Source organism: Saccopteryx leptura, chromosome 3, assembly GCF_036850995.1.
Source record: "Saccopteryx leptura isolate mSacLep1 chromosome 3, mSacLep1_pri_phased_curated, whole genome shotgun sequence".
Lineage (NCBI taxonomy): Eukaryota > Metazoa > Chordata > Mammalia > Chiroptera > Emballonuridae > Saccopteryx > Saccopteryx leptura.
Genome location: NC_089505.1, coordinates 82,810,488 through 82,837,538, shown reverse-complemented (window position 1 = coordinate 82,837,538; position 27,051 = coordinate 82,810,488). Strand labels below are relative to the sequence as shown.

The 27,051-nt window shown below is 40.0% G+C and overlaps 1 pseudogene; it reads left to right on the top strand.

Annotated features, from left to right (window-relative positions):
* Positions 1-6,752: 6,752 nt before the first annotated feature.
* LOC136397211 (zinc finger protein 211-like) lies at positions 6,753-26,848 on the top strand (annotated as a pseudogene).
* The last annotated feature ends 203 nt before the right edge of the window (positions 26,849-27,051 follow it).

The following is a 27,051-nucleotide window of genomic DNA, read 5'->3' as shown; positions in this document are numbered from 1 at the left end:
TTTTTTGTCTAAAAGTGTCATATATCTTTTTAAGAATCTTATCTATTGAATACATTTCAGGCGAGTTTTGCCATTGTATATGCATCTGAACAGGGATCCAGACTCCTGATCTAGCTTTAAGTATATACACAAAATCAACAGATTGATTATAATTAATAGAGGAATTGAGACATGTATAAAAGGAACAATTTACAGTTCACTGTCCCTCAGACCGTTGGAGGGCCGCCACATACAGTGCTCCTCTCACTGACCACCAATGAAAGAGGTGCCCCTTCCGGGAGTGCGGTGGGGGGGGGGGGCGGATAAATGGCCTCAGGGGGCCACATGCGGCCCGCGGGCCATAGTTTGGGGACGCCTGGATTCATTCCAGAACACAGGACCAATCATGAACATATAAAGTAGGCATACATCAGTCTGAAAGGTTCACCCCTGTAATATGTATAAAATAAGGTAATATGATGCATTTTGTATAGTAAATAACCAACCCTGTGATTTTATATTTAGGCAATGATCTCCTGCACCTATACAAATGGGTAATCCATCTGAGCCCACAGTATAATTTGATATTATCTGTCCTTCTTCAGGTATTAATGGCCCACAGCTGTCAAATGGTCCCAGAAGCCAAACAGAGTTATTAAACAGAAAAAAGGGAGTGTTTTTTTCCAATTAACAGGTCTATTTAAAGGAGATTAGGAACATAAACTTAGAATAGTTAGTTCCACTTATTGTTACAGGAACAACAGCCAACATTGCCAGAAACAGAATCAAGGATATTTTTGGAGTCTTATTCCCAATAAAAACATTTTCTGCCTCCTTGGTAAGTTTCTTCAGTTGCCCCCAAGTAGGCGGTTCAGCTTTTTGTGTTGCAATTGTCTCTCTCTTCACTTCTCTGATAACCTTTGGTTATAGACTTGGTCTCTCTATTTCCTCTTCTGGCGGCTCAAAGAAGTCAAATCTCCGTCTCTTCTACTTCCAACTCATGCCGAGGCTTCAACCTTCTAGAAGGTATCCACTGGTCTCCCATATCTGTGGAGATGAAGAAATCCTCACGCCCCTATTATGTTCACATTGCTGTTATAAATCAGCAAACTGTCCCTGTCCAAAAAGCTTATCTTGTGTAATTTTAACAGGAGGGTTAGTGTTAGCATTCCGATTAGCTTGAATAGGAGCCTGATCCTCCCACCAAATCATAAATTGTAAATATTTTGCTTTTCAAAGAATAGTCCAAGCTAACATCTCCCAACAACAGAAGAAGGAGGTGGAGGCCAATTATTTTGGTCAGTTTTGAAGGGGTTAGTACTATGTTGAAACCGCATCAGAAAGTTTAGACTATAATTAAAAAAGTTGCTCCTTTATTTGTTTTATTCTACGGGCTTGTAGACATGTTCATTCCTTCCATAGAAGAGAAAAATTGCAAGTGCAGATGCCAATCAAGAAGCAATATGGAGGCTGACCAGGTGGTTACACAGTGGATAGAGCATCTGACTGGGAGAGAGACGACCCATGGTCGAATTCCCGAAATTGCTAGATGGAGAGTGGGCTCACCAGCTTGAGCGCGGGGTTGCTGGCTTGAGTATGGGATCATGCACGTGACCCCATGGCTTGAAGCCCAAGGTCACTGGCTTGAGTCCAAGGTTTCTGGCTTGAGTAAATGTTCACTAGCACTGCTGGAGCCCATTGTTCAAGGCACATATAAGAAAGCAATCAGTGAACAATTAAGATGCCACAATAATGAATTGATGCTTCTCATCTCTCTTACTTTCTGTCCCTAACTGTCCCGTTCACTGTCTCTCTCTCTGTCTCAGAAAAAAAAAGTGAAAATATCTTAAATAAGAATTTTATTTTTTTATGTATTATTATTTTTTATTAGTATTTTAAAACACAACAATATAGTTTTGTGTATCTCTTTTATTCTTTAAGTATTAAATGCATGAAATAATAAACTACCTTTTGGTATATATTTGTTAATACTGAAAATGGTCTTTGGGTCAGAAAACCGGTTGTTACCTAGTTGAATTCCACCACTGGGACTATGCCCCCATATCCACTGTGCTCCCAGGCTAAAAAATAAGAAAATTCCCTCTTTGGAATATAGGAACTATATTACCCAGTACTCTCATTTCCAGGTGGGCAGTTCTACAGGGCGGGGCCTCCGTGGTCTTACGTCCGGCATTTCCTCTTCTCCATGGAGTCTCACTTAATCTGGAGCTACCAGTGATGGTGGTATTAAATGCAAAAGGCGAAAAAGTGGAGTTCCCGCAGCAAGTGTGAGGCTCCCTGACGATACGCGGGTGACCCGCGCCCGGGCTGGACAGCTACCGCGGTGCCGGGGCTGCCTCCTTGCCGGCCGCTTCCGCCCCGCCCCGCCCCGCCCCGCCCACAGAGTCCAATGGCAGCAGCCGCGCTGAGGCGCCGGGCTGAGGTGAGCGCGTCCCTCCGACCCTCACCCCTCCGAACCCTGGAGCCCCCGGTGCGGGGGCCGGTCATGTCCAGTAGCCCAGGCCCTGGAGTCCTGGGCCGTGAAGCGCTCCTGTATGACACAGGGTGTGACAGGCTGAGGGGCCGCGGATCCGTGAGGACCCGGAAGACTGCGATTCCTCTTCTGTCTGCAGGAAAGTTTGAGGTGCAGCCACGTCCTCACTGAGAGTCCTTGGAGCCATGGAAGTTTGTGAACAGAGAAGATCACAGACTGCGTTATGCGATTATAAACTGTTTACATTCTGCTGAGAGAGAGAAAACAGACTGGAAGGGGGGATGAGAACAGCAAGGCCCACGGAGTGGCGTCCTTGTGCAAGGTCACAGAGCTGGTCAGAGGCAGCACTGAGGACTGAGTCACAGAGGAGGTCACCAGACTTCAGGGCTGGGCAGGGATAGAAAAGGACCTGCTTACCTGGAGTGAAAGTGTGGTTGTATCCTACAAGATCTGAGGTTGGAAAACTTGGTCTTTTCTTGCTAAACTATTTAGTTGGTTATAATTAAGTTATAGGTAGGTTCATTAGGTATAAAATAAAACTAATTAGGAGTCAATTGAATAGGCAAAGACACATAGTAAGCCAAATATCATAGATTTTAATTCACTCACGGTTAAGGGGAGGCTATATGTTAGTTAACAGTTACTTAACATAAAATAATATTAAGGGTTTTGTGGTCTTTGCTCTGTTGCAGTGTTTGTGTCAGGATGGGTCAGAGAAAAGGAAATTATCCTGACATTCCAAAGGTCTGTTATTGAAAAGACAATAGACAGACTCAGTCAAGGCAAAAATGTACAGTGGTACCTTGAGATACAAGATTAATTCGTTCTGTAATCGAGTTCATAATTCAGTCAACTTATATATCAAACAAATTTCTCCCATTTAAAATAACTGGAAGAGATTTAATCTGTTTCAGCCCTGTGAAACATCCTCAAACCATCCTAAATTATATATAAAAAAAGATGTTTTTAATTAAGAAACACACATGTATACTTTACCAGTGCATAAAAAATATATGACATAAAAGAAAAAAGTTATTTAGTACTGTATTCTTACCTTGGATACAGACAAGTGCAGCTAACAGGTGAATGGCGGAGGAGGGAGGGAGGGAGGAAGGGTGCAGGCACTGTAGACAGGTAAACTAAAGCTGCACTTTCTTTTTTTTCTTTTCTTTTTTTTTGTATTTTTCTGAAGCTGGAAACAGGGAGGCAGTCAGACAGACTCCCACATGCGCCAGACCAGGATCCACCCAGCACGCCCACCAGGGGGCGATGCTCTGCCCATCCAGGGCGTCGCTCTGTTGTCACTCTGTTGTGACCAGAGCTACTCCAGCGCCTGAGGCAGAGGCCACAGAGCTATCCCCAGCGCCTGGGCCATCTTTGCTCCAGTGGAGCCTTGGCTGCAGGAGGGGAAGAAAGAGACAGAGAGGAAGGAGAGGGGGAGGGGTGGAGAAGCAGATGGGTGCTTCTCCTGTGTGCCCTGGCCGGGAATCAAACCCGGGACTTCCACACGCCAGGCCGACGCTCTACCACTGAGCCAACTGGCCAGGGCTACTGCAGTTTCTTAACACTAAATGTAAATTAAAACTGCATTTTCTTTAAACAAAACTAAAACTGCACTTTCTTTACTTAAAATGAAACCACTAAAACTTAATTGTAAAAAAATACTTTCTTAACTTTAAATTTAACCTAAGCTTAACATTATGTATTTTTCATTTAATCATCACCTGTTTTTGCCTTTTGGCTGCACTTTCAGTACTTTCACTTGCAGGACTTTTGAATAAAAATCTATCCAAAGAGGTTTGCTTTTGCCTGCCTTTTAAAATGTTAAGGAAATGTGACAAACAAGTGTCATTAAAAAGTGCTAAAGCACGACCAGTTGAAACTTTTTCTGGGTGTTTCTTTTCAATGAAACTTGAAAGCTTCTCCTACATTGCCAGTGTGTCTTTAATTTCACTTGTAGAAATCACTTCCTCTGATTCAACCTCCTCCTCACTACTAATCCCTTGTAGAAGCTCCGTATGTTGCATCATCTGTAGCTCCTTCAACTCCTCAGTTGAGAGTTTCTCCTCATGTTCCTCGATGAGCTCATTTACATCACCCTCATCTACCTCCAGACCCATCGACTTTCTGAGGGACACAGTCTCCTCCAACGCTTCTACCTCAGTCTCGATGTCTGGTTCGAATCCTCTGAAGTCCCTGTCTGCAACAACATCAGGCCATAACTTTTTCCATGCCGAGATCAAGGTTCTTCTTGTAATCTCTTGCCCTGCCAAGTCAATAATGCATAAACATATCACGATGTTGTAATGATCTTTCCAAAACTCTCAAAAGGGTTAGATTTGTATTCTCAGTCACCTAAAAGCAGCGGCGGAACAAGTGCTTTGTGTAAAGCTTTTTAAAGTTGGAAATGACCTGCTGATCCATAGGTTGCAAGATTGAAATCATGTTGGGTGGGAGGTAGAGGACTTTCACAAATTTGGACTCATCAAGAATGTCATCTTCTAGACCAAGTGGGTGGACTGGAGCATTTTCAAGGATTAGTAATGCTTTCATCGGGAGTTTATTTTCTTGAAGATATTTCTTCACTGCAGGACCAAAGACGAGATTTACCCATTCAATAAAAAATTGCTGTGTAACCCATGCCCTAGCATTGGCGCGCCACATAACCTGCAGTTTTTCTTTAAGAATCTTGTGAGTCTTAAAGGCTCGAGGATTTTCAGAATGATACACTAGCAGTGGCTTTACTTTATAGTCACTGCTAGCATTTGCACACAATGCAAGGGTCAGGCGGTCCTTCATGGGTTTATGGCCTGGCAGCTTCTCTGCAGTGATGAAAGTCCTCCGGGGCATTTTTTCCCAAAACAATCCTGTTTGTCACAGTTGAACACTTCTTGGGGGGTGTAGGCTTCCTTTGTGATAAGCGCAGCAAAACGTGCGATGTACTCCTCAGCTGCCTTAACATCAGCACTCGCAGCTTCACCATGCCTCACCACTGCATGGATGCCAGATTTCTTCTTGAAATTTTCAAACCAGCCATGACTTGCCTTAAACATATCTTCTGCTGCCTCTTTTGAGGTTGATGGTTCTTTCTTCTTCAAGTTGCTGTAAATAATACATGCCTTTTCGCATATTACAGTCTCCATCATTGTATCTCCTGCCAGCTCTTTCTCTTTCACTCACACCAGCAGAAGCTTCTCCATTTCTTCATGGATATTTGTCCTTAATTGGGACAGAATTGTAGTTCCTTTCACGGGATTTGCACTTTTGATGGCATTCTTTTATTTAAGGATGGTACAAATTGTAGATGTATTGCAGACATACAGCCTTGCCAGTTCAATCACTTGTACACCACACTCATGTTTTTCTATTATTTCTTGCTTTACTTCTATTGACATCATTCTCTTCTTCTCACCACTGTCCTTTACACTCACTTTCTTCAGCCCCATGATAGCATAGCACATAAATAAAGTTAGTAAAAAATGTGAAAATAATGCAAGAACGAGTACAGGGCACAATATTCTATTTGATTCTGTGGGTAATACATGAGAAAGAATGAGATGCTGGTGTTGTCCTGCTGATACTGGACCCATGCGCTAACGCGCCAACTAGCGGCAGCTTCCCAAATCACGACTCGTATCCCGAACAAAAATATAGACAGAGTCGCAGCTTGTATCTTAAAAAATTGTATGTTGGTCTGCTCGTATCTCAAGGTACCACTGTACTATTTTTAGGAAAGATACTGGCCTAGGATATGGCTACCTGCCATGAAAGTTTTAATTTCAGTCATTCTATATAGTTATTTTCAGTCTCCAAGCTTGTAAGGCTGCTATGCAGGCTTCCGCTGAAATTGTCATGTTTAGTATACGGCCCACCCTTATTCCTTTGGTCTACCCTGGCAACAAATGTAATCAGTGATAGAAGGTTATTCAGGGAGCAACACCTGCATGTGGGAATGCTTGGAGGAGCCACAGAGCTGAAAGTAGGTAGCACAGGTCTTCATTCTTTGTATATAAAACAAAGATTCTGGAATCAAAAAATAGACCTGGAATCAGGTCAAAAAAAGATTCTGGAATCAAAAATTGTCCAGTGATACTTTAGTCTTCTGTTGTGGATATCATAGGGCAGTTGCCCAGAAGGAAGGAGTTAGTCTCTTATTGGCTTAAGAGGCATCCTGTACCTGCATAGTGTAGACAGACTGTGGGTTAAGAGAGGTGACAGGGAGCCCAGGACTAGGTGAGTGCTGTAATCCAGAGCAGTGCTGCTTGCTAGAGTTGTGGCCATGGAGGTAGAAAGAAACGTTGAATTGTTGTTTTTTTCCTCCTGGTTATTTATTTATTTATTTATTTAGCCTGAGAGAATCTGGGAGAGAAAAAGGGAGAGAGATGAGAAGGTTAAACTCATTGTTGCAGCACTTTAGTTGTTCATTGATCACTTCTTATATGTGTGCCTTGGCTGAGAGGTGCCAAATGAGCCAATGACACCTTCCTCGAGCTAGCAAACTGGGGCTGAAGCCAGTGCCTTTGGGTTTCAATCCAGTGACTCATGCTCAGGGCAGTACCCTGCGCTCAAGTTAGTGAGCCTGTGCTCAAGCTAGATGACCCAGCACTCAAGCTGGCAACCTGGGAGTTTTAAACCTGGGACCTTAGCATCCCTGCTTGACGATGCTCTATCCACTGTACCACCATTGGTCAGGCTGCTGGTTCATTTTTTTAAGGAAAAACCTAGTAGAGCTTCAGATTTGCAGCTGTGGGAGAAAAAAGGAGTTTAGGATGACCCAAGGGTTCTTGATTTTAGCAGCCAGAACTTTTGATGATGCATCAACTGGACTGGGGAAGTTAATTTAATTTTTTTGTGAATATTATAAGATTATTTTGGGTGAACAGTTTTATAAGTTTGAAAGAACAATGAGTTGAGACATCAAGTTGGCACCTGAATACATAGGTCTGGATATTTGGGGAGTGTTCCTGGATGGAGACAAAAAAGTGATGGCTCTTTTGTGCACTAGGGTAGTGCTGTCAATGGCCGGGAGTCTACTGGAGAGCAAGTGAACCGTAACTCAGACCAGTGACCTTGGGATTCAAGCTAGCGACTTTTAAGCTCAAACCAATGACCATGGAGTTATGTTCATGATCTCACCCTAAAGCCTGCGAGCCCAAGCTCAAGCTGGATGAGCCAAGGCAGTAACCTCAGAGTTTCCCACCTGGGTGCTCTGTGTCCAAGGTAGAGGCTCTACACACTGCGCCATCACATGGTCACGGTTGTGAGTAAGATTTCTATGTAGTATGATTGTGGGTTCTCAGAGAGACTGTTCTGGATTCACTTGTATTACTTCTGGCAGGTTGGTGTGACCTTTGAGGAGGTTGCTGTGTACCTCTCCAGGGAAGAATGGGGCCTCTTTGATGAGGCTCAGAGACACCTGTACCTGGATGTGATGCTAGAGAACTTTGCACTTATATCCTCACTGGATAAGACCCTGACTCTCCTGGCGCACTCTCTGAGCATGCCTGCGCCTCCTTTTAATCAGGTTTCTACATTGCCTTTTCTATTTTAAGCTCAAAGAGACCAAATGAGACTCACACCCAGAGGCCAATGGAAAACAGCATCTGGACTTGGGGTCACCCTGATTCTTTTTTCAGGGACCTTCATTTTTGCCTCACTGTCTCATACTTCAATAAACTTACTCTCACTTTCAAAACAACAACAACAACAATCCTGACAAGTGGTGGGACAGTGGATAGAGTCTCAGACTGGGATGCAGAGGACCCATGTTTTAAACTTGAAGGTCACCAGCTTGAGCACAGGGTGAATGCCTTTTGTATGGGTTCACTGGATTGAGTCCAAGGTTACTGGCTTGAGTAAAAGGTCACTGGCTCAGCTGGAGTTCCCATCAAGTCACATATGAAAAAGCAATCAATAAGTAAAGTCTGCAACTACAAGTAGATGCTTCTCATCTCTCTTCCTGTCAGTTTTTGTCTCTCTGTCTGCCTCTGTGTCTCTCCCTCACTTTTTATCTCATTTCTATATGTAGCTTGGAAAGCTTTCAAAAATATTTATTTTCAAGTCCTTTTTTTTTTTTGACAGAGACAGAGAGAGGGACAGACAAAAAAAGAGAGAGATGCAAAGCATCAGTTCTTCATTGTAGCTCATTTGTTTCCTTAGTCGTTCATTGATTGCTTTTTCATATGTGCCTTGACTAGGAAGCTCCAGCAGAGCAAGTGACCTTTTGTTCAAGCCAGTGACCTCGGGCTTCAAGCCTGCAACCGCGCGCTCAAGCTAGTGAGCCTACACTCAGGCTGATGAGCTCGCAATCAAGCCAGCAACATCAGGGTTTCAAACCTGGGTCCTCTGTGTCACAGGCCAATGCTCTATCCACTTTGCCACCACCTAGTCAGACACCCTGCCTCCATTCTTTGTGTTTTATCTTATACTTGTATCTTTGTATTGTTGTTATTGAAATCTTTAACCTTTTTTAACCATTGAGGTCAAGCAGTTCATAAAAGCTATTAACTCAGAGTCTAGCTCACTTGTCCTGAAATTAATCCTATAGAATAGTGCCTAGCTGTGACAGATGGACATTTGTGATGAGGTTACTCTCTGCTTATCAGGTCAACATGTGTTTCACCAGAGTTTTTTTTGTTGTTGTTGTTGTTGTTTTTTATTCAGGTTGCTGCTGTGGAACAGAAGATGTGCAGGAACTTACTGAACAGAACATTTCTGTAAGAGCGTCACAGGCAAAGAATCCTAATATAGCTTTGTCTTCTCAGAAGATCCACCCATGTGAATCTTGTGGAGCAGTGTTGAGAGACATTTTCCTCTTGGTTGATCAGCAGGGAACACAAAACTGCCAGAATCTGTTGGGGTTTGGGGCACGTTCAAAACAATTTTATTTCAGTTTAGAGTATGTCCGGAGCCAGGCTCAGCACGTGAAAAAGAAGCCTTTCAGAGGAGGTGTGCACAGCATCTCACTTGTGAAGGGCTGCGATTTTGATGCATTCCAGAAATCTTCTACTTGTGGAAAGGTTGGTCAGTGCATCCTTACCAGCTCCAGACATCTTCAACAGCTGGCTACTCACACCAGGGACAGGTCAAATGAAATGTCTACATCATAGGTGACTTCTCAAAGGAGAAAAAATTATTTCAACAGGAAAGAATGTAAGAAAGCCACTGGGTGCAACAAGACACTTTTTCAGGACCGTGGTGTTTATAATGTAAGACAGGATTTTGTGTGTCATGAATGTAAAAAATGTTTTACTACAATCACTGGCCTTTATTATCATCAGAGCCTTTATACTGGACAGAGGCCTTATGAGTGTAGTGAATGTGCAAAATCCTTTATCAGGAAATGTAACCTTTGTTGTCATCAGAGAGTTCACACAGAAAAAAGGCCTTATGGATGCAGTGAATGTGGGAAATCTTATTTCAGTAACTGCCCTTCGATGTCATCAGAGATTTTACACTAGAGAAAGGCCTTATGAGTACAATCAATGTGGGAATCTTTTATCACTGAGTATCAATTTTATTGTCATCAGAGAGTTTAAACTGGAGAAAGGTTTTATGAGTGCAGTGAATGTGGGAAATCCTTTTCCTGTAGCACTTACCTTCATTATCAGAGTTTTCATACTGGGGGAAGGCTTTATGGGTGCAATGAATGTGGGAAATTCTTTATCAGGAAAGCTAACCTTCATCTTCATCAGAGAGTTCAGACAGGAAAAAGGCCTTTTGAGTGCAGGGAATGTTGAAAATCTTTTACCACTCGTGGTGCCATTCGTAGTCATAGTAGATTTCACACAGAAGAAAGGCCATATGGGTGCAGTGAATGTGAAATTTTTTAAGGGGAAACATGACCTTCATACTCATCAGAGAGTTCACAGTGGAGAAAGGCCTTACAAGTGCAGTGAGTGTGGGAAATCTTTTATCAGGCCTCTCACCTTTCTTCTCAGCGCACTCACAAGGAAAAAGGGCCTCATCTGTGCTGTAAATGTGAAAAATCTTTTACCTCTAAAAATGGTCTTCTTCTTCATCAGAGAATTCACAGTATAGAAAAAGGCCTTATGGGTGCAGTACATGTGGGAAATCGTATTCCCACAAGTCTCACCTATCTAAGGTCATGAGAGTTCACATTGGAGGACATTCTTAGATGGGTAGAAAATGTAAAATTTTTTTTAGTGACTGAGGTCCATGTGTATGTATTAAATGTCATACAATTTAACAGTAATGGTAGAGAGATTCCCTAAGAGTTTTAGTTATGTGGAAATCATGTATGTCTTGTTCATGTTGCATTTTCTAACCTTCACAAGGCTTTTGCCAAATTTATGTCCTTGCAGATTTCAGTGTCGAGCTCTTTCACATATACTACCACCTAAGAGATCGCCACACTTTACATCAGTCACCATCCTACTGTCTATGAGGAAGCTGACTGTCCTTCGATTTGCTGGAGTCTAAGCCCTGTGAGATCTGCATTTGCATCACTCTAATTGGGGTGTGGACCCACACAATGTTGACCCCAAGGACCATCATGGGAGTTCAGATGGCAGCTTGCAGAAGGACTGCTTTTGTGGGGACCTGGTTTCCCTAGATAGTTGTGATGAATATTTCAGAATCAGTGTCACCTTTGCAAGAACTGTCATCTCCATGTCTCTTTGGTTTGTGAAATAATGAAGGCCTTCTTGTTCAAGTTTTTTTTTTTTTCATTTTTCTGAAGCTGGAAACAGGGAGAGACAGTCAGACAGACTCCCGCATGTGCCCGACCAGGATCCACCCGGCACGCCCACCAGGGGGCGACGCTCTGCCCACCAGGGGGCGATGCTCTGCCCATCCTGGGTGTCGCCATGTTGCGACCAGAGCCACTAGCGCCTGAGGCAGAGGCCACAGAGCCATCCCCAGCGCCCGGGCCATCTTTGCTCCAATGGAGCCTTGGCTGCAGGAGGGGAAGAGAGAGACAGAGAGGAAAGCACGGCGGAGGGGTGGAGAAGCAAATGGGTGCTTCTCCTGTGTGCCCTGGCCGGGAATCGAACCCAGGTCCTCCGCACGCTAGGCCGACGCTCTACCACTGAGCCAACGAGCCAGGGCTCAAGTTTTCTTTAATCTTGGATGTCTATTTACTGTACGGTGTAGGTTATATGTAGATTTTGGCTCTAAAAGCAGTAAGAACTGAATAACTTTTATGATGGTCTCAACCTTTCTTTGCCTCTGAGGGAACAGTCTGGTGTCGAAGTTGGCTCACCGCTTTTTCTAAATTTTCTTTCTTTTTTTTTTTTTTTTTTGTATTTTTCCAAAGCCAGAAACAGGGAGGCAGTCAGACAGACTCCCGCATGCACCCGACCGGGATCCACCTGGCACGCCCACCAGGGGACGATGCTCTGCCCATCCAGGGCGTCGCTCTGTTGTGACCAGAGCCACTCTAGCGCCTGAGGCAGAGGCCACAGAGCCATCCTCAGCGCCCGGGCCAACTTTGCTCCAATGGAGTCTCGGCTGCGGGAGGGGAAGAGAGAGACAGAGAGGAAGGAGAGGGGGAGGGGTGGAGAAGCAGATGGGCGCTTCTCCTGTGTGCCCTGGCCGGGAATCAAACCCGGGACTCCTGCACTCCAGGTCGACGCTCTACCACTGAGCCAACTGGCCAGGGATTTTTTTCTAAATTTTCATAGCTGCCCACATCCTCCTAGGAAAGAGTGCAGGGCTCTCTGGTCCTCACGTAAAGTGTGGATGGTATGAGTTTTAGGTGACTCATTACTTTGAAGAAGGAGCAAGTGAGACAACTTAAAGCTTCTGGTTGGAGCATGAGTTATTTTGTTATCACCTGGTATGTCACTACTTTTGAAGAGAATCACTTTTGAAAGTCCTGCAAAGCGCCATGTGTGTTAATGTCTACAATTCCATGGGTGATGGCCAGTGGTTGTAAGACCATTGGGGAAAACAAGACTGTTAGAGAATCAGTGTAATACAGATTGGAGGAGACTTTAGCTAGCAAGGTTAAAATTGCCTCTTTAAACGTGAATCCAGACAGTTTCTGTGAAGAAGACTGCAGGTTCAGTGTGTACAAAAATCTGAGGATCGCCAGGCATGTTTTTGATTGGCCAATGATTGGCCAAAGTCATTGTAATTGAAGATAAACAAAAGTGTTTTGTGGCCTTACCTTTTGTTGTGTAGTGGGTAAAGTGTCAACCTGGAACACTGAGGTCACTGATTCGGAACCCTGGGCTGCCTGGTCAAGACACATATGGGACCTGATGCTTCATGTTCCTCCCCCCCTCCTTTTTTTCTCTCTCTCTCTTCCCTATAAAAAGAAGCAAAAGTGTGAAAAAGTGTTTTGTGAATGTCTGTACCCTCTCAGATGTTCACCTAAGACCACTGGTGCTTACGCAGGAAATGAAAGGTAAAGAAAAGCAGTATCTACACTCCTGACTGTGACTTTTGAGACTCAGCCATCATTCCTGTTGATTTGAAGGAAAGTCCTTGATTGTTTGGTATATTTGATGTCAATGAGGAAAGTCTGACTCCCAGAGGGCATGAGAATTTTGATTTAGTATAAAGTTGCCAAATATTTTCAAAATGTCGGACATGGAGATTTTATATTGAACCATTTTTCAAAAGTTTTATTTAGTAAATGATATATTTGAAGTACAGCCTTTGACATATGTAGGAACTGAAACTCAACACAGTCAGATGCTGACCAGATCTGTCACTGGATTTTAAAAAGATTGTTTTATAATTTTTCTTTTCCTATCCTTCCCAGCCTTTTAAGTAACCATGATTTACTTTCTATTTTAATAGATAACTTTGCATTTTCTAGAGTTTATATGATGAAAATAATAGTCATTCTGCTTTCCTTTGTGTTGTATAAATACTTAGTGTTTGATTAATGTTATATTAGTTGCTCATCTTGTTTTGGCTGATAAGTATTTTTTATTTTATTATATCACCACTTTTTTATCCATTTATTTGTTCATGACATTTGGTTTTTTCTTTTTGTTATTTCTTATTTTGGAGTACAAAAATAAAGCTGGTATGAAAGTTTCTGTGTAATTTTTTATGTTAATATGTGTTTCATTTACATTTTTCTATATGTCAGTGTACAGTCTCAGTCATCAGCTAGGTCAACATTTTTTTTTAATTTTATTGATTTTAATTTATTGTGTTTACATAGATTCAAGTGTCCCACGGAATACATCCCCCCTGTGTTCCCCTCAACATCTCCCTTGTCCCCCTCTCCCCAACACCCTCCCCCCTTCCCTCCAGGATTTGCTTTTCTGCTCTCTCTAATGCTGTGTTATGTATATATAATTTCACCAATCTCTTTCCCTTCTCTGATCCCATCCTCTCATCCCCCTTTCCTTTGACCACTTTCTTTCTGGTCCCTTTGATCCCATTTGTGCCTCTATTCCATTCCTCAGTTCACATTGTTCATTAGATTCTTCAAATGAGTGAGATCATATGATATTTTTTTTCTCTGCCTGGCTTATTTCACTTAACATAATAGTTTCCAGGTCCATCCATGTTTTCACAAAAGCTTAGATTTCCTTCTTTTTCACTGACACGTAGTATGCCATTGTGTATATGTACCACAGCTTTTTAATCTACTCCTCCACTGACAAACACTTGGGCAGTTTCTAGATCTTGGCTATTGTAAACAATGCTGCCATAAACATGGGGGTGCATTTCTTCTTTTGAATCATTCATTTGGTATTCTTAGGATATGTTCCTAAAAGTGGGATGGCTGGGTCAAAAGGCAGTTCCATTTTTAATTGTTTGAGGAATCTCCATACTGTTTTACACAGTGGCTGCACCAGTTTTCATTCCCACCAGCAGTGCAGGAGGGTTCCCTTTTCTCCACATCCTCATCAACGCTTATATTTGTTCTTTGTTAATGAGCGCCATTCTGACTGGTGTAAGGTCATAACTCATTATGGTTTTAATTTGCATTTCTCTAATGATTAGTGATGTTGAACATTTTTTCATCTGCCTATTGGCCATCTGTATGTCCTCTTTGGAGATGTGTCTATTCATTTCTTTTGCACATTTTTTATTGGATTGTTTATCTTCCTGGTGTTGAGTTTTACAAGTTTTTTTTTATAGATTTTGATTATTAACCCCTTATCAGAAATATTGTCGAATATGTTCTCCCATTGTGTGGTTTGACTTTATTTTATTCATATTGTGTTTAGCTGTGCTAAAGTTTTTTAGTTTGATATAGTCCCATTTGTTCATCCTGTCCTTTATTTCACTTGCCTGTGAAGATAAATCAGCAAATATATTGCTGTGAGAGATGTCAGAGAGCTTACTGCCTATGCTTTCTTCCAAGATGATTATGGTTTCATGATTTACATTTATGTCTTTTATCCATTTTGAGTTTATTTTGGTACATGGTGTAAGTTGGTGGTCTAGTTTTATTTTTTTGCAAGTAGCTGTCCAATTTTCCCAACACCATTTGTTAAAGACACTGTCTTTACTCCATTGTATGCTCTTATGTCCATTGTCAAATATCAATTGTTCATAAAGGTGTGGGTTTATTTCTGCATTCTCTGTTCTGTTCCATTGATCTATCAATATATACCTATCTGTTCTTATTCCAGTACTAAGCTATCTTGAGTACAATGGCCTTGTAGTATAACTTGATATCAGGAAGTGTGATACCACCACTTTATTCTTTTTCAAGACTGCTGAGGCTATTTGTGTTCTTTTTTGGTTCCATATAAAGTTTTGGAATATTTGTTCTATATCTTTGAAGTATGCCATTGGTATTTTAACAGAAATTGCATTGCATTTATAAATTGCTTTGGGTAATATAGGCATTTTAATGATGTTTATTTTTCCTATCCATGAACATGGTATATACTTTCACTTGCTTGTATCTTCCTTGATTTTTTTAATCAATGTTTTATAATTTTTCGAGTACAAGTCTTTAACATCCTTGGTTAAATTTACTCCTGGGTACTTTATTTTGTTGTTGTTTTTGTGAAGGGGATTGTTTTCTTAATTTCTCTTTCAGACAGTTCATTGTTGGTGTATAAAAATGCCTCTGATTTCTGAATATTAATTTTATATCCTGCCAGCTTGCTGAATTTATTTATCAGGTCTAGTAGTTTTTTGACTGAGACTTTAGGGTTGTCTATGTACAGTATCATATTATCAGCAAGTAATGATAGTTTTACTTCTTCTTTTCCAATTTGGATGCCTTTTATTTCTTCTTCTTGTCTGATTGCTGTGGCTAGGACTTCCAGAACTATGTTAAATAAGAGTGGTAAAAGGGGGCACCCCTGACTTGCTGCTGATCTTAAGGGGCTTGCTTTTAATTTCTGCCCTTTGAATATGATGTTGGCTGTGAGTTTGTCATAGATGGCCTTTATCATGTTGAGGTATGTTTCCTGTATTCCCACTTTGCTGAGAGTTTTGATCATGAATGGGTGCTGAATTTTATCCGATGTCTTTTCTGCATCTATTGATATTATTGTGCGATTTTTCTCCTTTTGTTTATATGATGAATCACATTGATTGATTTGCAAATATTGCACAAGCCCTGCCTCCCCAGAAAAAATCCCACTTGACCATGATGTATGATTTTTTTTATGTATTGCTGGATTCGGTTTGCTAATATTTTGTGGAGAAATTTAGCACTAAATTCATCAGGGATATTGGCCTATAGTTTTCTTTCTTTGTATTGTCTTTGCCTGGTTTTGAAATGAGGATTATGCTCGCCTCATAAAAGAAGCTTGGAAGTCCTCCTTCCTCTTGAATTTTTTAAAATACCTTGAGAAGGATAGGAGTTAGTTCTTCTTTGAATATTTGGTATAATTCACCTGTGAAGCTTTCTGGCCCAGGACTTTTGTTTGTTGGGAGTTTTTTGATAACTGTTTTGGTTTCATTTGTTGTCATCTGTGTGTTTAGGTTTTCTGATTCTTCCAGATTGATTTTTGAAAGATTATATGTTTCAAGGAATTTTTCCATTTCATCTAGGTTGTCTAATTTTTGGCATATAGTTCTTCATAGTATTTTCTTACAATTCTTTGTATTTCTGCTGTGTCAGTTGTTACTTATCCACTCTCATTTCTAATTTTATTTATTTGAGTCCTCTCTCTTTTTTTCTTGGTGAGTCTGGTTAAAGGTTTGTCAATCTTGTTTACCTTTTCAAAGAACCAGCTCTTGGTTTTATTGATCCTCTGTATTGTTTTTTAGTCTCTATGTCATTTATTTCTACTCTGATCTTTATAATTTTATTCCTTTTACTTCCTCTGGGCTTTACTTGCTGTTTTTTTTCCTAGTTCTTTTAAATTCAGAGTTAAGTTGTTTATCTGAGCTTTTTCTTGCTTATTTTATATTTTTAACATTATTGTTTTTATTCTTATTAATTTTAATGCAGTGACATTGATAAATCAGAGTACATATGTTCCGAGAAAACACCTCCAGATTATTTTGACCTTTGATTATGCTGCATACCCCTCACTCAAAGTCAAATTGTCTTTCGTCACCTTCTATATGGTTTTCTTTGTGCCCCTACTCTCCCCGTACCCCCTCCCTCTCCTTCCTCACCCCTCCACCCCTCCACCCCACTCCCTGTTACCATCACATTCTTGTCCATGTCTCTGAGTCTCATTTTTATGTCCCATCTCTATGCATCGGTTCATATAGTTCTTAGTTTTTTCTGATTTACTTATTTCACTCCGTATAATGCTATCAGGTCCATCCATGTTATTGTAAATGATCCGATGTCATCATTTCTTATGGCTGAGTAGTATTCCATAGTATATATGTACCAAAGCTTTTTAATCCACTCGTCCTCTGATGGACACTTGAGCTGTTTCCAGATCTTTGCTATTGTGAACAATGCTGCTATAAACATGGGGTGCATTTCTCCTTCTGGAACTGTTCTATGGTATTCTTGGGGTATATTGCTAAAAGTGGGATGGCTGGGTCAAAAGGCAGTTCGATTTTCAATTTTTTGAAGAATCTCCATACTGTTTTCCATAGAGGCTGCACCAGTCTGCATTCCCACCAGCAGTGTAGGAGGGTTCCCTTTTCTCCACATCCTTGCCAGCGCTTATTCTGTGTTGTTTTGTTGATGAGTGCCATTCTGAGTGGTGTGAGGTGATATCTCATTGTGGTTTTAATTTGCATTTCTCTAATGGTTAGTGATGTTGAGCATTTTTTCATATGCCTATTGGTCATCTGTATGTCCTCTTTGGAGAAGTGTCTATTCATTTCTTTTGCCCATTTTTTTATTGGATTGTTTGTCTTTCTGGTGTTGAGATTTACAAGTTCTTTATAAATTTTGGTTATTAACCCCTTATCAGATGTACTGTCAAATATGTTCTTTCATTGTGTAGTTTGTCTTTTTATTCTATTCTTATTGTCCTTGGCTGTGCAAAAGCTTTTTAGTTTGATATAGTCCCATTTGTTTATCCTGTCTTTTATTTCCCTTGCCCGTGGAGATAAATCAGCAAATATATCGCTGCAAGAGATGTCGGAGAGCTTACTGCCTATGTTTTCTTCTAAGATGCTTATGGTTTCACGCCTTACATTTAAGTCTTTTATCCATTTTGAGTTTATTTTTGTGAATGGTGTGAGTTGGTGGTCTAGTTTCATTTTTTTGCAGGTTGCTGTCTAATTTTCCCAACACCATTTGTTGAAGAGACTGCCTTTACTCCATTGTATGCCCTTACCTCCTTTGTCAAATATCAGTTGTCCATAGAGCTGTGGGTTTATTTCTGGGTTCTCCGTTCTGTTCCATTGATCTATGTCCCTGTTCTTATGCCAGTACCAGGCTGTTTTGAGTACAATGGCCTTGTAGTATAGCTTGAAATCAGGAAGTGTGATACCTCCCACTTTATTCTTCTTTTTTAAGATTGCCAAGGCTATTCGTGTTCCTTTTGGTTCCATATAAATTTTTGGAATATGTGATCTATATCTTTAAAGTATGTTGTTGGTATTTTAATTGGTCTTGCATTGAATTTATAAATTGCTTTGGGTAATATAGACATTTTAATGATGTTTATTCTTCCTAACCATGAGCATGGTATATGCTTCCACTTGTTTGTATCTTCCTTGATTTCTTTTATCAATGTTTTATAATTTTCCAAGTACAAGTCTTTAGTCTCCTTGGTTAAATGTACTCCTAGGTACTTTATTTTTTTGGTTGTAATAGTGAAGGGGATTGTTTCCTTAATTTCTCTTTCTGACTGTTCATTGTTGGTGTATAAAAATGCCTCTGATTTCTGAGTATTAATTTTATATCCTGCCACTTTGCTGAATTCATTTATCAGGTCCAGTAGTTTTTTGACTGAGACTTTAGGATTTTCTATATACAATATCATATCATCTGCAAATAATGATAGCTTTACTTCTCCTTTTTCAACTTGAATGCCTTTTATTTCTTCTTCTTGTCTGATTGCTGTGGCTAGGACTTCCAGGACTATGTTGAATAAGAGTAGTGAAAGGGGGCACCCCTGTCTTGTTCCTGATCTTAAGGGGATTTCTTTTCATTTTTGCCCATTGAGTATGATATTGGCTGTGGGTTTGTCATAGATGGCTTTTATCATGTTGAGGTATGTTCCCTGTATTCCTACTTTGTTGAGAGTTTGATCATGAATGGGTGCTGGATTTTATCAAATGCTTTTTCTGCATCTATTGAAATTATCCTGTGGTTCTTCTCCTTCCTTTTGTTTATGTGATGAATAACATTGATAGATTTGCAAATATTGTATCAGCCTTGCCTCCCAAGAATAAATCCCACTTGATCATGGTGTATGATTTTTTCCATATATTGTTGGATCCGGTTTGCTAATATTTTGTTGAGGATTTTAGCATCTATATTCATCAGGGATATTGGCCTATAATTTTCTTTCTTTGTGTTGTCTTTGCCTGGTTTTGGAATCAGAATTATGCTCACCTCATAAAAGGAGCTTGAAAGTCTTCCTTCCTCTTCAATTTTTTTGAAAATGCTTGAGAAGGATAGGAGTTAGTTCTTCTTTGAATATTTGGTAGAATTCACTTGTGAAGCCATCTGGCCCAGAGTTTTTTTTTGTTGGAAGTTTTTTGATAACTGTTTTGATCTCATTTGGTGTAATCAGTCTGTTTAGGTTTTCTGATTCTTCCAGATTGATTTTTGGAAGATTGTATGTTTCAAGGAATTTGTCCATTTCATCTAGGTCAGGGGTCTCAAACTCGCGGCCCACGGGCCGCATGCGGCCCGCCGAACAATTTTGTGCGGCCCACAGACTAATCCACGAACTACAGTTTCTGGTCGTTTTGTGACACTGAAAAGTGTTGCATAACAGTTGCCTTTTGTAGACCTAGTGCGGCCCGCCGAACGGCTGTGATCTTGCTCTGCGGCCCACATGCTGAGTTGAGTTTGAGACCCCTGATCTAGGTTGTCTAGTTTTTTGGCATACAGCTCTTCATAGTATTTTCTTACAATCCTTTGTATTTCTGTTGTATCAGTTATTTCTCCACTCCCATTTCTACTTTTAATTATTTGAGTCCTCTCTCTCTTTTTCTTGGTGAGTCTAGTTAAAGGTTCATCAATCTTGTTTACCTTTTCAAAAAACCAGATCCTAGTTTCGTTTATCCTCTGTATTGTTTCTTTAGTCTCTATGTCATTTACTTCTGCTCTGATCTTTATTATTTCCTTCCTTCTACTATATTTGGCTTTACTTGCTGTTCTTTTTCTAGTTCTTTTAGATGCAAGGTTAAGTTGTTTATTTGAGCTTTTTCTAGCTTCTTAAAGTGTGCCTGTATTGCTATGAACTTCCCTCTCAGTACTGCTTTTGCTGTGTCCCATAAATTTTGAGTTGTTGTATGCTCATTATCATTTGTTTCTAGGAATTTTTTTATTTCTTTTTTTATCTCATTCTTAATCCATTTGGTATTTAACAACCTGCTATTTAGTTTCCATGTGTTTGAGAATTTTTGAGCTTTTCTGTTGTGGTTCATTTCTAGTTTCATGCTGTTGTGTTCGGAGAAAGTGCTTGATATGACTTCAGTCTTTTTAAATTTGTTGAGACCACTTTTGTGCCCTAACATGTGGTCTATCCTAGAGAATGTACCATGAACACTTGATAAGAATGTATATTCTGCTGCTTTAGGGTGAAAGGTTCTAAAGATATCTATTAAATTGAGATGATCTAGTGTGTCCTTTAATCTGCTGTTTCTTTGTTAATTTTCTTTCTTGAGGATCTATCTAGTGATGTTAGTGGGGTATTAAAATCCCTTACTATTATAGTGTTGCTGTTGATCTCGCTCTTTATATCCATCAAAGGCTGCTTTATATGTTTAGGTGCTCCTATATTAGGTGTGTAGATATTTATAATGGTTATATCTTCCTGTTGGATTGCTCCCTTTATCATTATGTAGTGGTCTTCTTTATCTCTTACTGTATTCTTTGTTTTAAAGTCCATTTTGTCTGATATAAGTATTGCTACCCCAGCTTTTTTTTCATTTCCATTTGCATGAAATGTTTTTTTCCATCCTTTTACCTTCATCCTATGTGCATCTTTTGTTTTAAGGTGTGTCTCTTGTAGACAGCATATGTACGAGTCCTGTTTTCTTATCCATGCAGCTACCCTATGTCTTTTGATTGGATCATTTAATCCATTTACATTTAAGGTTATTATTGATATGTAGTTGTTTATTGCCATTTTATTCTTTAAAGCTGTATTCCTCTTTTGCTATATTCTTTTCCCACTTTTATCTGTTTACACCATGCCCCTTAACATTTCCTGCAGCATTGGTTTGGTTGTAATAAATTTCTTTAGGTTTTTTTTGTCTGGGAAACTTTTTATTTCTCCTTCAACTTTAAATGATAGCCTTGCTGGATAAAGTAGTCTTGGTTGTAGGTTCTTGTTCTGCATTACTTTGAATATTTCTTGCCATTCCCTTCTGGCTTAAAGTGTTTCTGTTGAGAAGTCTGATGTCATCCTTATGGGGGCTCCTTTATAGGTGATAGCCTTTTTTTTCTTGCAGCTTTTAATATTTTCTCTTTATCACTTAGCTTTGGTATTTTAATTATGATGTGTCTTGGTGTAGGTTTCTTTGGGTTTCTCTTTAGTGGAGTTCTCTGTGCTTCTTGAACTTGTGAGAGTTTCTCCTGCATTAATTTAGGGAAGTTTTCAGCTATGATATGATTGAACAAAGCCTCTATCCCTTGTTCTTTCTCTTCTTCTTCAGGAACCCCTATGATGCGGATGTTATTTCTCTTTTATGTTGTCACAGAGCTCTCTAAGAGTTTCCTCAGACTTTTTGAGTCTCTTTTTTTTCTTCTTCTCTGCTTTCATGCCTTCATTCCAGTTGTCCTCCAACTCACTGATTCGATCCTCAGCTCTATCCATCCTGTTTTTAATGCCTTCCTTTGTGGTCTTCATTTCTGATATTGTATTTGTCATCTCTGACTGATTCTTTTTTAATATTTCAATATCCTTTTTTATACTTGCTATTTCTTTATTTAGGTGTTCATGATGACCATCCATTGTTGTTCTAAGATCCCTAAGCATCCTTACAATCATTATTTTGAACTCCGCATCCGGAAGTTTGATTATTTCCATATCACTCAGTTCATCTCCTGAAGGTTTCTCTTGTGGTTTCATTTGGATTGCACTTCTTTGTCTTCTCATTGTGTCTGTGTGTTTGGGTGTTTTGTTTGTAGAGCTGGTTGAGTCTAGGCTTAGTGTTGTCTGCCTCCAGTTTTCATTTGTGTTGTTTCTAGGTCTTCTTGGGTTGGCATCAGCTATTATTTGTAATCCACTTTCCGATTTGGGCCGCTTTGAAGTGTTGATTTGTTTGTTTTCTTAACAGGTGATTGTCTTGTTTGCTGATCTCAGCAGGGGTCTTATTTGAAACTGTATTCAGGAATGTGGTGGGTGTGACCTGAGGCTCTGAAGTCCTCTTCTGCCAGTTAATCTCTCTGGGGGCAGGTTGCGTTCTCAGCTTCAGTAGGGAGAGGTGTATCTCAGATCACCATGGAGACCTGAGTTACTGCCCCTCTTTTCCACTTCTTGTTTTCAGCTGTGTCTTGTTGCACTGATTGGAGCTGGAGAGATGTCTGTATCTCTGTGACCTAGAAGTACTTTTGTATTTTGCTTTGTGGAAGGATCAGCCCCTCCCCCAGTTATGGCCACCTCCAGCACTGAATGAGTCAGCTTTTTATGTCATCACCTGTATTCCTTTCCCCTTCACCATCCATCTCTCTCTCTCTCTCTCCTTTCTTTTTGGAAGACAAGCGGGCCCTTTCAACACACCTTGTTCCCTGGTCACCAGGCAAGTGGCTGTGAGCAGTATTTACTGCTCTTTTCTTTGGAGTGAGAGTCCAGGCTCACCCCCCCCCCCCGCTGTTCCTGTAAGCAGGGGAGATTCAGGCACTCCCTACCAGGTTTGTTGTGTCTTCTTCTTTGCTCCTTGGTTTTTGAAAGCTGTTCTTGTAGTCCAGATTTGGTTTTTCATGCTGATTGTTTATAATCCAGTTTGGTGGTGTGAGCTGGGAGTCTGTGCATCTGCCTACTCTGCTGCCATCTTCAGGTCTCTTTTTCTTGCTTTTTAAGGTATGTCTCTAATGCTATAAACTTCCCTTTCAGTATTGCTTTTGCTGTATCCCATAAATTTTGAGTTGTTGTATGTTCATTTTCATTTGTTTCAAGGAAATTTTTTATTTCTTCCTTGATCTCATTGTTGTCCCATTCATTATTTAATAACATGCTGTTTAGTTTCCAAGTGTTTGACTGTTTTTCAGTTTTTCTATTGTAGTTGATTTCTAGTTTCATATCATTGTGATCAGAGAATATGCTTAATTTGTTTTCACTCTTCTTAAATTTATTGAGACTCATTTTGTGTCCTAACATGTGGTCTATTCTAGAGAATGTATCATGAGCACTTGAAAAAAATGTATAATCTGCTGCTTTAGGGTGAAAGGTTCTGAAGATATTTATTAAATCCAGTTGATCTAGTGTGTCCTTTAAGGCTGCTTTTTCTTTGTTAATTTTCTTTCTTCAGGATCTATCCATTGATGTTAGTGGGGTATTGAAATCCCCTACTATTATAGTATTGCTGTTGATCTAGCCCTTTATGTTCATCAGAATCTGCTTTATATATTTAGGTGCTTCTATATTAGGCATATAGATATTTATAATGGTTATATCTTCCTGTTGGATTGCTCCCTTTATCATTATGTAGTGACCTTTTTTTATCCCTTACCATAACCTTTGTTTTAAAGTCTATTTTGTCAGATATAAGTATTGCTACTCCAGCTTTTTTAAATTTCCATTTGCATGAAACATTTTTTTCCATCCCTTTACTTTCAGTCTATGTGTATCTTTTGTTTTGAAGTGGGTCTCTTGTAGACAGCATATGTATGGTCCTGGTTTCTTTTTCTTTTATTTTTTTTACAGGGACAGAGAGAGAGAGTCAGAGAGAGGGATAGATAGGGACAGACAGACAGGAAGGGAGAGAGATGAGAAGCATCAATCATCAGTTTTTTGTTGCGACACCTTAGTTGTTCATTGATTGCTTTCTCATATGTGCCTTGACTGGGGGTCTACAACAAACTGAGTAATCCCTAGCTCGAGCCAGCGACCTTGGGTCCAAGCTGGTGAGCTTTTTGCTCAAGCCAGATGAGCCTGCACTCAAGTTGGCAACCCTGGGTTTTCGAACCTGGGTCCTCTGCATCCCAGTCCAACGCTTTATCCACTGCACCACCACCTGGTTAAGCACGGTCCTGTTTTCTTATTCTTGCAGCTACCTTATGTCTTTTGATTGGAGCATTTAATCCATTTACATTTAAGGTTATTATTGATATGTAGTTGTTTATTGCCATTTTATTCTATAAATCTACATTTCTCTTTTACTAGATTTCCCCCCCCCCCTTTGTTCTGTTTATAACAAGCCCCTTAACATTTCTTGCAGCATTGGTTTGGTTGTAATGAATTCCTTGAGGGGTTTTTTTGTGTGTGTGGGGGAAACTTTTTATTTCTCCTTCAATTTAGAATGATAACCTTTCTGGATAAAGAAGTCTTGATTGTAGGTTCTTGTTTTGCTTTACTTTAAATATTTCTTGCCATTCTTTTTTGGCCTCAAGTGTGTCTGTGGAAAAGTCAGATGTCTTCTTTATGGGGGCTTCTTTGTAGGTGATTGACTACTTTTCTCTTGCAGCTTTTAATATTCTTTCTTTATCTCTTAGCTTTGGTATTTTAATTATGATGTGTCTTGGTGTAGGTCTCTTTGAGTTCCTCTTTAATGAGATTCTCTGCACTTCTTAAACTTGTGTGACTTTTTTCTTCATCAATTTAGGAAAGTTTTCAGCTATGATTTCTTCAATCAGGTTTTCTACCCCTTGCTCTTTCTCTTCTCCTTCAGGAACCCCTATGATGCAGATGTTATTTCTCTTCATGTTGTCACAGAGTTCTCTTTGAGTTTCGTCAGACTTTTGGATCCTTTCTTTTCTTTTTTTTTTCTTCACTGTTCTGCGTCTGTGCTTTTGTTTATTTTGTCCTCTGAAGTGCTGATTCAGTTCTTTGCTTGATCCAGCCTGCTTTTAATTCCTCCTAATGTAGTTTTTACTTCTAATATTGTGTTTGTCATTCCTGTCTTATTCTTTTTTATGATTTCAATGTTCTTTTTGATGCTTGATATCTCTTTGTTTAGGTGCTCATTATGTCTATTTATTGTTTGTCTAAGATTCTTGAGCATCCTAACAATCATTATTCTAAACTCTACATCTAGTATCTTGGTTATTTCCATCCCATTCAGTTATTTTTCTGGGGATTTCTCTTGTTGATTCATTTGAATTGCATTTCTCTGTCTTTCCATTTTGTCTCTGTATATACTTCTCTTTTAGATGTACTATTTGTATAGTTAGCTGAGCATAGGGTTGGTGTTGTCTGCCTCCAGCTTTCAGTTGTGTTGTTTCTAGATCATCTTGCATTGGCCATAGCTGTTGTTTGTAATCCACTGTGGGCTACTTGTCTGATGCTACTGTTCTTTTTTGCTATTTGTGTCAGCATTTTCATTGCCTTAGCTGGGTCAGGTGTGAGGACCCCTTTCTTCAGATACCACTCTAACTAGGGTTGCTAGGTCCTGAGTTGATGCTCTCCATACCTGGCCACTGGAAGTACAGCCCTAGACTTACTTCCCTGGCTGAAACCTGGTGCAAACCAGTGGGGATCACTACTTATGACTGGCCTTTAGCAATCTTTTTGGAGCTACAGGAAATCCAGAATTTGTGGGTGACTCTACTGGGCCCAAATGCCATTGTAAATATCAGCTGCACTCATAGGATGACTTTTATATACTCTTGGCCAGTGTATGTGACCTCTTTATTCCCGAGTTGTGGTGTTTCCATGCCTGCCATTGCCACCGCCTCCTCAGGCACTCACCACCATGAGGATCAGTATATGAAAAAAATAGCATTTCATAAGACATATGGACAGGGTCTCACTTTCAAAGGGTCACAATTTCAATGTGCCCAGACTCTTTTTACCTGACAAGTGGTAGGACAGGACATCCTTACTGAATCAGGACATCTCCAACAAGAGGGTACTCATACTAGAAACAGGCCAAATAAATTGTTAGTTTTTGGGGTGACTTTGCAAATGAGAAAAACTTATGATCAGAAAGTTCACACAAGAGAAAGACCTTATGAGTGCAGAATGTGGTAAATCTTTTAGTAGCAGTGGCTTTTGTTATCAGAGAGTTCACAGTGGAGAAAGGCCTTATGAGTGCAGTATATTTGGGAAGTCTTTTTCCACAGAACTGGCTTTCATTTTCATCAGAGAATTCACAATGAAGAAAAGCCTTATGAGTGCAGTGAGTGTGGGAAATCTTTTTACAGGAACTCTAACCTTCATTGTCATCAGAAACTTCACAGTGGAGAAAAACCTTATATGTGCAATGAGTGTGGAAAATGTTTTAAGAAGTAGGATAATTTGAATGTCATCAGACAATTCACTCTGGTGAAAGACCTTATGCATGCCATGAATGTGGAAAATCTCTTATCTAGAAGTTCAACTTCATTATCATCAGAGAGTTCACACTGGCAAAAGGCCTTATGAGTGCAGTGAATGTGGGAAATCTTTTTTCAGGAACTCTAATCTTAGTTATCATCAGAAGCTTCTCAGAGGAGTAAATGCAGCGAATGTGAAAAAATGCTTTACAAGAATCTCTGACCTTCATTATCATCAAAGTGTCCACAGTGGAGAAAGGCCTTATGAGTGCTGTGAGTGTGGAAAATCTTTTAAGAAGTATTATTTGAATTCTCATCAGCCAGTTCACACTGGTGAAAGATGTTATAAGTGTCGTGAATGTGGGAAATCTTTTATCAGGAAGTCTAAACTTCATTATCATCAGAGAGTTCACATTAGGGTTAATTTAATTTTTGCAAATATTATAAAAACTTTTTCATAAACAGTTTTAGAATGTGGAAAAAAGTGACTGGAGACATCGAGTTGGCAGCTGAACACATAGGCCTGGATATTTAGGAAGTGTTCCAGCATGGTGACACAAAGTGGTAGCTCTTTTGCATACTAGGATAGTGCTGAGGATGACCAGGGGGTAACAGCAAAGCAAGTGACCTCTTGCTCAAGCCAGTGACCTGGGGCTCAAGCCAG